The following is a 9,890-nucleotide window of genomic DNA, read 5'->3' on the forward strand; positions in this document are numbered from 1 at the left end:
TCAAGACAGGGTTTGGACTGCCATAACTTGTGTGTGGGGGTCTTCTTCCTATCCTGATGACGAATCTTCCTAACCGTGCTAAGTCATGCGATACCTTTGTACAATGCCTCAAGCAAATCTATCACTATAAAGTTTTCAAGTCTGGCTTCCCCACTACACAGTTTATACCTTCAGACTCATCCATGCGTGATTAATATCCCCCCCCCGAGAACATGGTCTCATAAGATTCAACTTTACTATGGTCCTCGCATCCTGCAAGGAGATGCTTTTTGATCTCACTTACCTCAACAGCCATGGTATATGGCACTGGCAAAGTACTTGCGGGCATGACTGTGCGGGCTGGTTGTTCTCAAAAGAAAGGTTGTTCCCAAACCTCACAGAAGCCAGAACAGCATGTGCTGTGGAAAAGATGCTGCAACCCTATCAAAAGACATGTTACAGCAGTATGCTGGCAAACAAAACTACAACTGTTTACCTTCAGTCTGTAAGGTGGTGTAGTGTCCCTCCACCTCTTCTGGCTGATTTTTGCAAACTACTGTTTTAAAGACAATTCCACATATCGCTGATCCATCTCCTAGTTAAACACGGACACTTCAGCAGAAAGGCTGAGTACTTTTTCATACTAGACTGAGTGGGATATACAGTCCAGAGTCCTCGATGACAATTCCAGAACAGGGACCAACCTTTTGGCTTCAAATATGGAAGAAAATTATTGGCCCTTTTTACCCCTAAACATTTGCTGAATATCTTCCTGTTCTCTGGTTAGAAATAATTCTGTGCATTTTCCTTTTCATTCCTCTGATCCTGAGGTTTTAGCCATGTTATGACAAAAGGGTGAGCAAAGATGAAATATTGGTGTTCATCCATGTTCACCAACTGTTAAGGAATAATTTTTTTTTTGCTTTTCATGGCCTCACTATCTGTTACTTCCTGCATATACCATCTTTCTCATCCTCAGAATCAAAGTGGTTCTCTTCATATAAAAGTGGTAAAAAGACCCTTTAGATCTCCAGAACAGTTCATGTTGATCGAAATGAACGGTCTTCACCAAAACATGAGTTGTAAAACAGACTGGAGGCTATGTCAATGCCTTTTATGGTACTGATAAAGACAGAGCCCTTTTATCATCAGAGCTCCACCAGAACTCAAGCTACATCAGTGTGCTTGCTAAGAAATACCTCTGTGAGTTGCATCTGCTAAGCAGTCCTATGGAATGTTATCTAAAGATAATACTTAAAGACCATTTGACAGAGTGGTCTTTAAGCTGTACAGCTGCTAAGCGAGGCCCTTATCCCATTTCCATTTAAGCATTTGTGGGAAATACTGCTTGGAGTCACCTACTGCAAGGAGAGGTATGTAGACTGTCACTTGCAGACAGAAAGATATGTTAAGCAGTTTGTTGAGATACACAATTGACAGGGAAACCTACTTCCTGCCTCACTTACCCTTCCACTATCTAGCTTGAATCCTTTAACATCATGTACCTGTGGGATTTTGCAGTTATAAGACACTCTCTACCATATGTGCGCACAACTGTTGCAAGATGGAAGGTGGGGCTTGAGCTCACCTCTACGGACACTGCAAAGATTAAAAGAGAAAACAACAACAAAAAACCCACTTCAGTATTAGGAGATATATATATATACACGAAACCATATGTAAACTACACTTCAACAAAAAAAAAACCTCCCAAAATTACAAAATGCTGCACCAAAAGCACAAAGCTTGCCCATTTACTCACCTGTAGGTCTTCTAAATAGCAAATCTACTGGAGACTATTTTATTGAGCACAAACCTTTGGAGCAGACTTATTTGCACTCTTATATATAATGATATTGTTGTTTACAAAAAGAGCAGACAGAGCCATAGACAAGGGAATAGTATTCCCCTTCTCTCCCATCATTGCCTCTTTGACATTAATTATTCAATTCCTAGTGTTTGCAGTTTGGCACCTTTATTATGTTCTGCATAGTAACTCCATCTGCAAAGGCCTTTATGGGAAGCTATTCCTGCCAAACGGTAACTGCCATCAGAATAACCCTCATAAACAAGTCGCCACTTTTCTGTTTAGCTCCCAGAACTGCCTCCCTGCATGATCAGACAAAAATGATTGTCAGTGCAAGAGAGGCAGCAGGAAAGTAAATCCAGGGCTTGGGAGTGCCCCTTCAGCATCCCTAATTATGGGCCATCAAAAGAAGCTGCAGGTTTGGAACTGGAGTGTCCGTCAATTCCCACAGCATACCTAATTGAGCCAAGTTACGGGCAAAGACAAAATGTCAGTGGTAATGGGTAGGAATCAAAATGCATAGCAGTAATTGCTATGTGAAAAGTTCTAAAAATATCACGCTTGCATAGCAGATAATTGCAAAACACTGTGGCTAAACAATTTACATTGGATTTTGTTGTCTTTTTTTCCAAGACATGCTGAGGAAACCTCAGTAGCAGACAAAGACAGAATTTATAGAAAGTTAATGCAACAAAAAAGCATCTATTTGAACTGAAGGCAGCCATAGCGAAAGGAGGAACACAAAGCGCTCTCCACACAAATATCTGATACACAATATATTTCTCAAATCAAACATAATTTTCAGTATTTTTATTTCTAATTTATCCTTGTGGTTGTTTTCCTCATCATGTTTGGGTTTCAGAAGACACCTGATTTCATGCTAAACGAAGTAACTGCTTAAGCCAGCATAACCGATGTAAACAATATTACTGCAAATACATTATTACTTTCTCTTATAACCCTTTCCAATTCCCTGATCCTTTCCTCTGCACTGGAAACGGCCTTCATCCAACCAAAGAGAATTAACTCCCTGCCTTCATAAATTTTAATAATATATAAAGTTTATTTTATTTATTAAATGCCCTAGAGTGACTTCTTTATTCTCAATTCCTTGTTGTCAGTATCAAAACTCGCAAGTGTAATATGCAATGAAGTATAAACTCTGAGTGAAGTTGTTTTCCTAGTTAGGTCACTCACAAACATTTATCTCCAAGAAACTATCTCCAATGTTTACAATGAGTTAATACTTCAGCCTTAGTATAATTAAGTTAAAATTCAATCAGCAATGAGACACAAATCCAGTCTTAATTACTTTACTACCTCTTCCTAGTTCGTTTTAGAGGACAAACCTGGTCTGCAGATGATTAAGACGGTATGCAATGGAGGAAGCTTTGCTGTTAGAATCCCTAGTCATTTACTGCAGAAGAAATCCCAAAATAGATGGGCTCATTCAGAATTAAAACCTTGTCTCCTCATTTACATGGGGAAGGACTACAAAGCAAGGCGACATCAAAATCTGGGGAGAAAAAATAAAGTGAAAAAAAAAAAGTCAGAAGCAAAACTCAATACATGACATCCACAAAAAAACCCAAACAAACAAGAGAGTCAGACATGGCTCATAGCTTCCTCTGTTCAGAGAAACCCAACTCATATGTACCATTTAACAAATAGTAATGAGCCTTAAGCAGGCTTTCTTTGCTTTTTCTCAGACACGTCTACCACCTTGCCCAGTGCCTGATGCTGGCTAATAAAGAGATTTTCCAAACTCATGCATATATAAATCAGTTCTGATACATGATATGGCTTCATATTGCAGAATTTCAATAGGCTCAAAAAAATGCTAGAATAGGAACTCCAAATTGAGCACTCCTGAAAGACGTATTCCAGCACCATCCTCATTCCACATAAAGGGTAAGCATGAATAAATCCTGTGAACATCTTATCATATGCTCAACTCCAAGGCAAAAAAATCACTGATGTACACCTTAATGTGCAATAAATCCAGGATGATAAAGAGATTAGACAGTTGCATTTCTAACAAATGAAGTAATTAATATAAAAGCACAAAGGCATCATGGTTTTGGCAGTGACTGCTGCTTGAAGTTGCTCACAACTACTGTGTAATTGCTCATTCTTTATTTTCCGAGCACCGAACTTGACACCTTGGATCTGAACAGAGCCAAGTGCCTCTGATGTTAATGGAGTATGTATGCTAAATATATAAGTACTCTCCTATGTTAAGTGTTCTTAGAAATCATACCCTTGTGATACTAAATTGGGCATCCAAATTTAGTACTTCTGACCTCTATTTTAAGGTTTTGATCATTAAGTTGACACTGTCTAGATAGGGTCCTGGAAGAGGCTGGATTCTATTCAAGGAGGAAAAGAGGTAATTTTTTTAAATACATTACCTCAGTGCATACAAAAGGCAGTGATTCTTTGTGCTTAAGAACTATTATTTCTTGATATAGTCTTCATGATTTCATATGCAAAATGCCTCAGAGGTGAAGCCAAAGGTTTGAGTGAATCAGTAAAGAAAATAACCTTACCAGAGTAGGTTTGGAGATAAATACATTAACTGCCCAATTCTGCTAAAATAAGGTAACAAGAGCAAAAAGTTAATACTTCCAATACTAGTATTATCAATATGCCATTATAATAACTAATGTCTCCAAAAGTGTGCAAATTCAGAAAGACAGAACTATATCAATTTATCATTGCAGTATCAATGTTATCTTTACTACCAAGAAAGAAATGGATGGAAGGAAGGGAAAAAACCAGACTAAGATGAACAGCTCAGTGACTGGAGACTCTGGGACCACAGAGCACAAACTTCTGTCTACAGCAATGGAACAACTAAAATCATCTAATAACACATAATATTGACTGAGAAACAGGTATATTTAAGGCATATTTAAAGGTCTGTCACAGTAGGAAGGGATAGAAGGATTTAATCTAGTTTCCACCTGGTTTTAGGCTCCTGTTACAGCCTCCCTGGGAGCCTTACGAGTTCAGTGTGCACCCCAGTACGGTGAAGGACAGAAAGCTGGTTACTTACTGCAGTGACATTTCCTTCTTCTCTGAACCAGTAACAACTATTCTACAGAGAACCCAAATGGTTTCTTTGGGAGCATGCTCTTTTAGCTTTCTGATATTCTACAAAACATAACGGGAACCAGGTACTTGCAGTTTCCTTAAGGGACTGGAGTGAGAAATTACTTTTTTATATTTGTTTAATATCAGGTCACTTTTAATTCATGGCAGGTTCAGTTAACGTGCAAATAAAGATGTTTATTCACAATATCTGAAACAGATAACAAGTTTATAAAGGCATAAATGGGGGAAAACAAAAAAAAATACTATTAAATAAGAAAAGTTTTGGTTTCTTCCTGTCAAGATGGCTTGCATAGACTTTCCTAATACTCATCTTGCCAAATGATTATGTTCTTTCACATACTTACACCTCAGACTGCATGCCTTATGGAGAATCTCTATCTTTAAAGTATCACTACACCAATGCTGCAACATTCACCACAAGCTGGCAGTCTGGAGCCTTCTCCAGGAATTGCAGTTACTTTTTCTTTCCTTTACAATCACATCACCAGAACACCATCATCTCGTCGTTTTATTCTTCATATTACTTGGTTGCCTGTGAGAAGACTTTCTGGCCCCAGCTTTACTCAGATTTTAAAGATCTACTTTCTTAACTTTCCGATGTATATTTGTGTAACAGAAAGAAGTTTCAACTATTTCACTCAATCTGTGATATACATCCGTAAATTATATACTGAACCATGATTGGTTCTCAAGCTATTTAGAAGATAATATAAGGAAATAACCAACTTTAATCAATCTCAACTTTCACTAACCCTTAAGAAAATTGTCAGAATAGGATGTATGAAAAAATGAAGAGGTACAGAGAGATGCATATGGAATAAACAACATGCAGTGGGAAAGCACAAAGTGAATTTCCAGTCTTTTTTAATTTACTGTACAATTTTGGACTATAAATTGGGAAACTCTTCAAAGTTATAGCTGTTACCAGAAAAAAAAAAAAAACCACAAACAACCAAAACCAGTTAATAGAGCTCAATATTCTAATATTACCATGCTTTCTGTGGTGTGGTGAGTGTAACAATGCAATTCCAAGTAAAATTTAACATGCTTGCTACAGTTCTATAGTTCTTTAAGAGATGCTCTATGAGAATATATATTTCTATTTATTATTATAGCATGTTAAAGAATCACCATAATTACCTGTCAACAGACTGATGATAGAGGCTTCTTAGCTAAGCTCTCACACCTCTATTACTGGGTCTATTTGGCAGATCTGACCAAGAACAGACTTCAATTTTCATTAGTTGTATTCATATAAATATTCTTAAACAGCGGAAATAGGGCAAGTCTAAGTAACTTTACCTCAAATCACTTTGGCCTGTTACTTGGCCTCAATTGTCTACAGCAGCAGTTCAACTGTATCAAAAAACACAGTACAAGTTACAAAGTTATAATATGGAACTACAAAGGACTGCCAGCACACCGCGAATAGCTACTTTGTTGTGATTTCAAGTAGCATGGGAATGAAAAAAAAAAAAAAAAAAAAAAAAAATCAAACCTGGCATGACATTTCCAACGAAAACTTTAACCCTAACAGATCACTTATTTTGTTCACTGGCAACATCCATTTAGAAGACCAAACGTAGTACAAACATACAAATACTATAGAAAAATGTTCAAGAGCTCCATTTCAAATCAAAAGTGATCAACTTATTTCTTCATATACTGCCATATATCCACCAAAACATTTTTTTACTAAACCTGTTCAACTTTATAAATAATAATAAAAAAAATCAGTCACTTAACTGATGAAAACAACTCAGATCAAACAACAAGTACTTGCTTAAGTACTATGATTAAAGAAATTATTCTCTCTAAACACTGTCTCAGTTTAAAACTTGGTATTGCTTTCAAAACATAATTTTACTAACAGTGCTATTACTGTTTTTCTCCTGCTTCCACTCCTGAAGGTATGATGCGAGTTATTACAACTGGCGACACTGAAGTCAGAGAAGCAGCAATCTATGACTGCCACTGGGAATTTGACAGCTAATGTCAACGTCTCACCATATCATACCTTTACTTGGCTCTCTGTAGAAACGACATACATAACAAAACAAAACAAAAAAAAAAAAACACAAAAAAAAACAAACCACACCACTCTGCTTCACCCCCACCCTGCCCGAAAAGCCTGGATCACTCAGCCCACTTCACAACCTTGACTAATCTTTCGCAGTCACAGGAGACAACTACGGAGCCCCACAACTGAACACTAAAACCAGAGGGACTTTATCCAGAAAAATTCCAAGATCTCACGCACCCGGTGGGCTGCTGCTTGGCAGGAGGGACGCCATGACGACACTTCATGCCTGAACAGCCTTCCCCGTGACGGCCACACAGGGGGCCAGGCCGAAGTGCCCCTCCCCGGGCAGACAGTGGCTCCAAGTACAGCAAAACAGAGCCCAAAACCGAGTCAGACCACAAATCGAGGCGGGGGGGTTCTAAACGCAAACATGCATAATAGAGATTAAGTTCCTGAACAGGTGAGGAGCTGTGTTCAGAGTAGGGCCGCGTCGGCGCTCCAGCGGAGGGGTCATGCCCACGAAGGCCTCCCCCCCTCGGGGTTTTGCCCAAGGGAGACTGCCAGCCCCTTCCCGAAGCCGGGGTCCGGCCGGCAGCTCGCTGCGAGCTCGCCGCCCGCCAGCTACCAGCTCCCCACACCGCTCCGCCCGCCAGACCCCGCTGACGGGACAGGAACGGCGGCTTCGACCGTGGCCGGCCCGGGGGGATCTCGGGGCGCCCGCCCGCGGCCTCCCGGGGAAGGCACTGCCGGCCGGGTAGAGGCCGCAGCAGCCCCTCCAGGCCTGCGACGCCGCAGGAGCCCCCCGAACCGGCACCGTCCCATCCCCACCGCCCTCGGAGCCGCGACAGCCGCCGCCTTCAGCCGCACCGAAAACGGAGCGGGTTGAGGCGAGCGGCCGCGCCTCTGCGGAGAGGGCTCGCGTATCACTCCGGCCCCGCCGCGGGGGCGGCGCAGCAGGACAGCCAGCTCGTCGTCGCCACCGCCCCAATCCGCATCCGGGCGCGGAACCACCCCGCCACCCCTTAGGCGTCACGGCCCCGGAGGCAGCCATTTTGCGGGCCGCCGCCCGGATGACATGTTGCGCGCCGTGCGTGCCGCCGCTCGGCGGCGGCGATGGCACCGCCCCCCGCGCCCGGCGCCTGCGCACCGCGCCCCGTGGCGGCCGAGCCGGGGCAGCCTGCTCAGCGCCGCGGCGGCGGCGGCGGCCGGAGACAAAGCGACCGGCTAATGAATGGGACGGTCCCGCCCGGCCCTTCCTTTTAACTCCTTCGGGCCCGGCCGGGCGGCGGCGACGACCTCCGTCTTCCTCTGCGGTGGCCGCCCGGGAGGTGAGTGGCCCCGTTCCGGCACCGGGAGGGGGACGGGCAGGGCGGTCCGGCTCGCCCTCCCCCGGCCCCCGCTGACCCCCTCCTACCCCGGCCGCCGGGTTTTGCCTCGGCGGCACCGGAACATGCACGGCCGGAGCCCCGCGCCCCGGGCCCGGCCGGCGCCCCGTCCCGCCTGGGAGCGCCTGCAGGACAGCGCCGCCAGGCCGGGGAGGGGGCGTGTGGCGGCGGGGCGGCGCAGGAAGCCGGGGACTAGGCCCGCGGTGCGGGCTCCATTGTCTGCGAGGCCTCGGGAGGGGGTCCGGCGGGCGGGGGTCGCCGGTCCCTGGGGGGTCGGTGCTGGCCCGGACCGCCCGGCGGGCTCTGCCGCCCCCCGCCCGGGGAGGGGTGCCCGCCGAGCCGCCGGCCGCGCCCCGAGCCCGCCCGGCATTGTGCAGGGCGCGGGCCGGGCTGGGCCGGGCTGGCGGGAGCCGCCGGGATTCCGCTCCCTCTCCCACCTGGGAGGCCGTGGGAGCCGGGCCCGCGGGAGGGAGCGGTGACCATGTGGCCGCTGCCATCCCGAGTTAAGATGGCCCAGGCAGCCCCGGGGGGGGTGGGGGTGGGGGGGGTGGAGAGCCCGCCGTCCCCCGCAGCGGGCAGCCGCGACGCCGCGCAGGGCTCACGGTGCGGGCCGGGACTGCGCCGGGACAGGCGGGCGGGCTCCTCGGGCACAGCCTCGCTGTCTGGGTGCTGGGGCCGAAAAGCCCAGGAAATCCTAAAAAGCGTGTCGTCCCGTCCCGTCCCGTCCCGTCCCCCGCGAGAACGTGGGGCACGAGGGGGGCAGGCGCCTCGGCCGCGGAGTAAACGCCGCATCTCTTCCTGCGTGGGGTGAAGTTCCCAGCCCCGTCTATCTTGGACAGAGTCGCTCAAGAGAGGCGCATATGGCAAACCAGCAGAATTTAACTTTTGTGTGGGGCTTCTCACGTTTTTTTGCCTGGGACGTTGTAGTTTTGCTTAAAAATGTCTTCTGTAACTTCTAGATCTGCACTGAGACAGCTGCTGATGGCAGACACTGGCTGTGTTACAGTGTTTACTGGATTTCGGAAGGCATCTGATACGCTTGAAGTTGTCTATTGCATGTGCAGTCTACTAAAAGTGTAAAAACATTTAGTAATGCTGTGAAAGGTAAAAGGCCTCTTTTGCATTAATGGTGATTCTAATTGTCGTTGCTAAGTTTAGTAGTGTTTGACTTTGCAGTGTAGAAAAAAGTCCTCTTTCCCCAATCATTTCTCCCTAGTGCTTACGCGTTAAGAGTTGTGTCTTGTTTCTGGGGGGTATCTTTGAGGAATTTCAGTCATTTAGCATGAGTTGTCATGCTATGCCTACAATACCAAGCAGAGAAAGTCTTTCAAGACACCATAACATAAACATACTTCTCAGTCTTTCCTTATGTGTTGTTTTCTGTGTGGCACATGATGTACGTGCATGTGTTTTGCTTTTCAAGGAGATGAGCGCAGTTCTTCTAAAGGTTATCTGCAGTAATGCAGCATTTCACTTAAAGCGCAGATGTGCACCCTTGGGAGGATGTTCGTGGAGTACCTATGGGGGGTAGCGAAGTCTAGCAGACTTTATCAACTATCCCTAAGATGCCACGCTGCTA

The sequence above is a fragment of the Vanellus vanellus genome (genome assembly GCF_965231255.1).
Source record: "Vanellus vanellus genome assembly, chromosome: 1".
NCBI lineage: Eukaryota > Metazoa > Chordata > Aves > Charadriiformes > Charadriidae > Vanellus > Vanellus vanellus.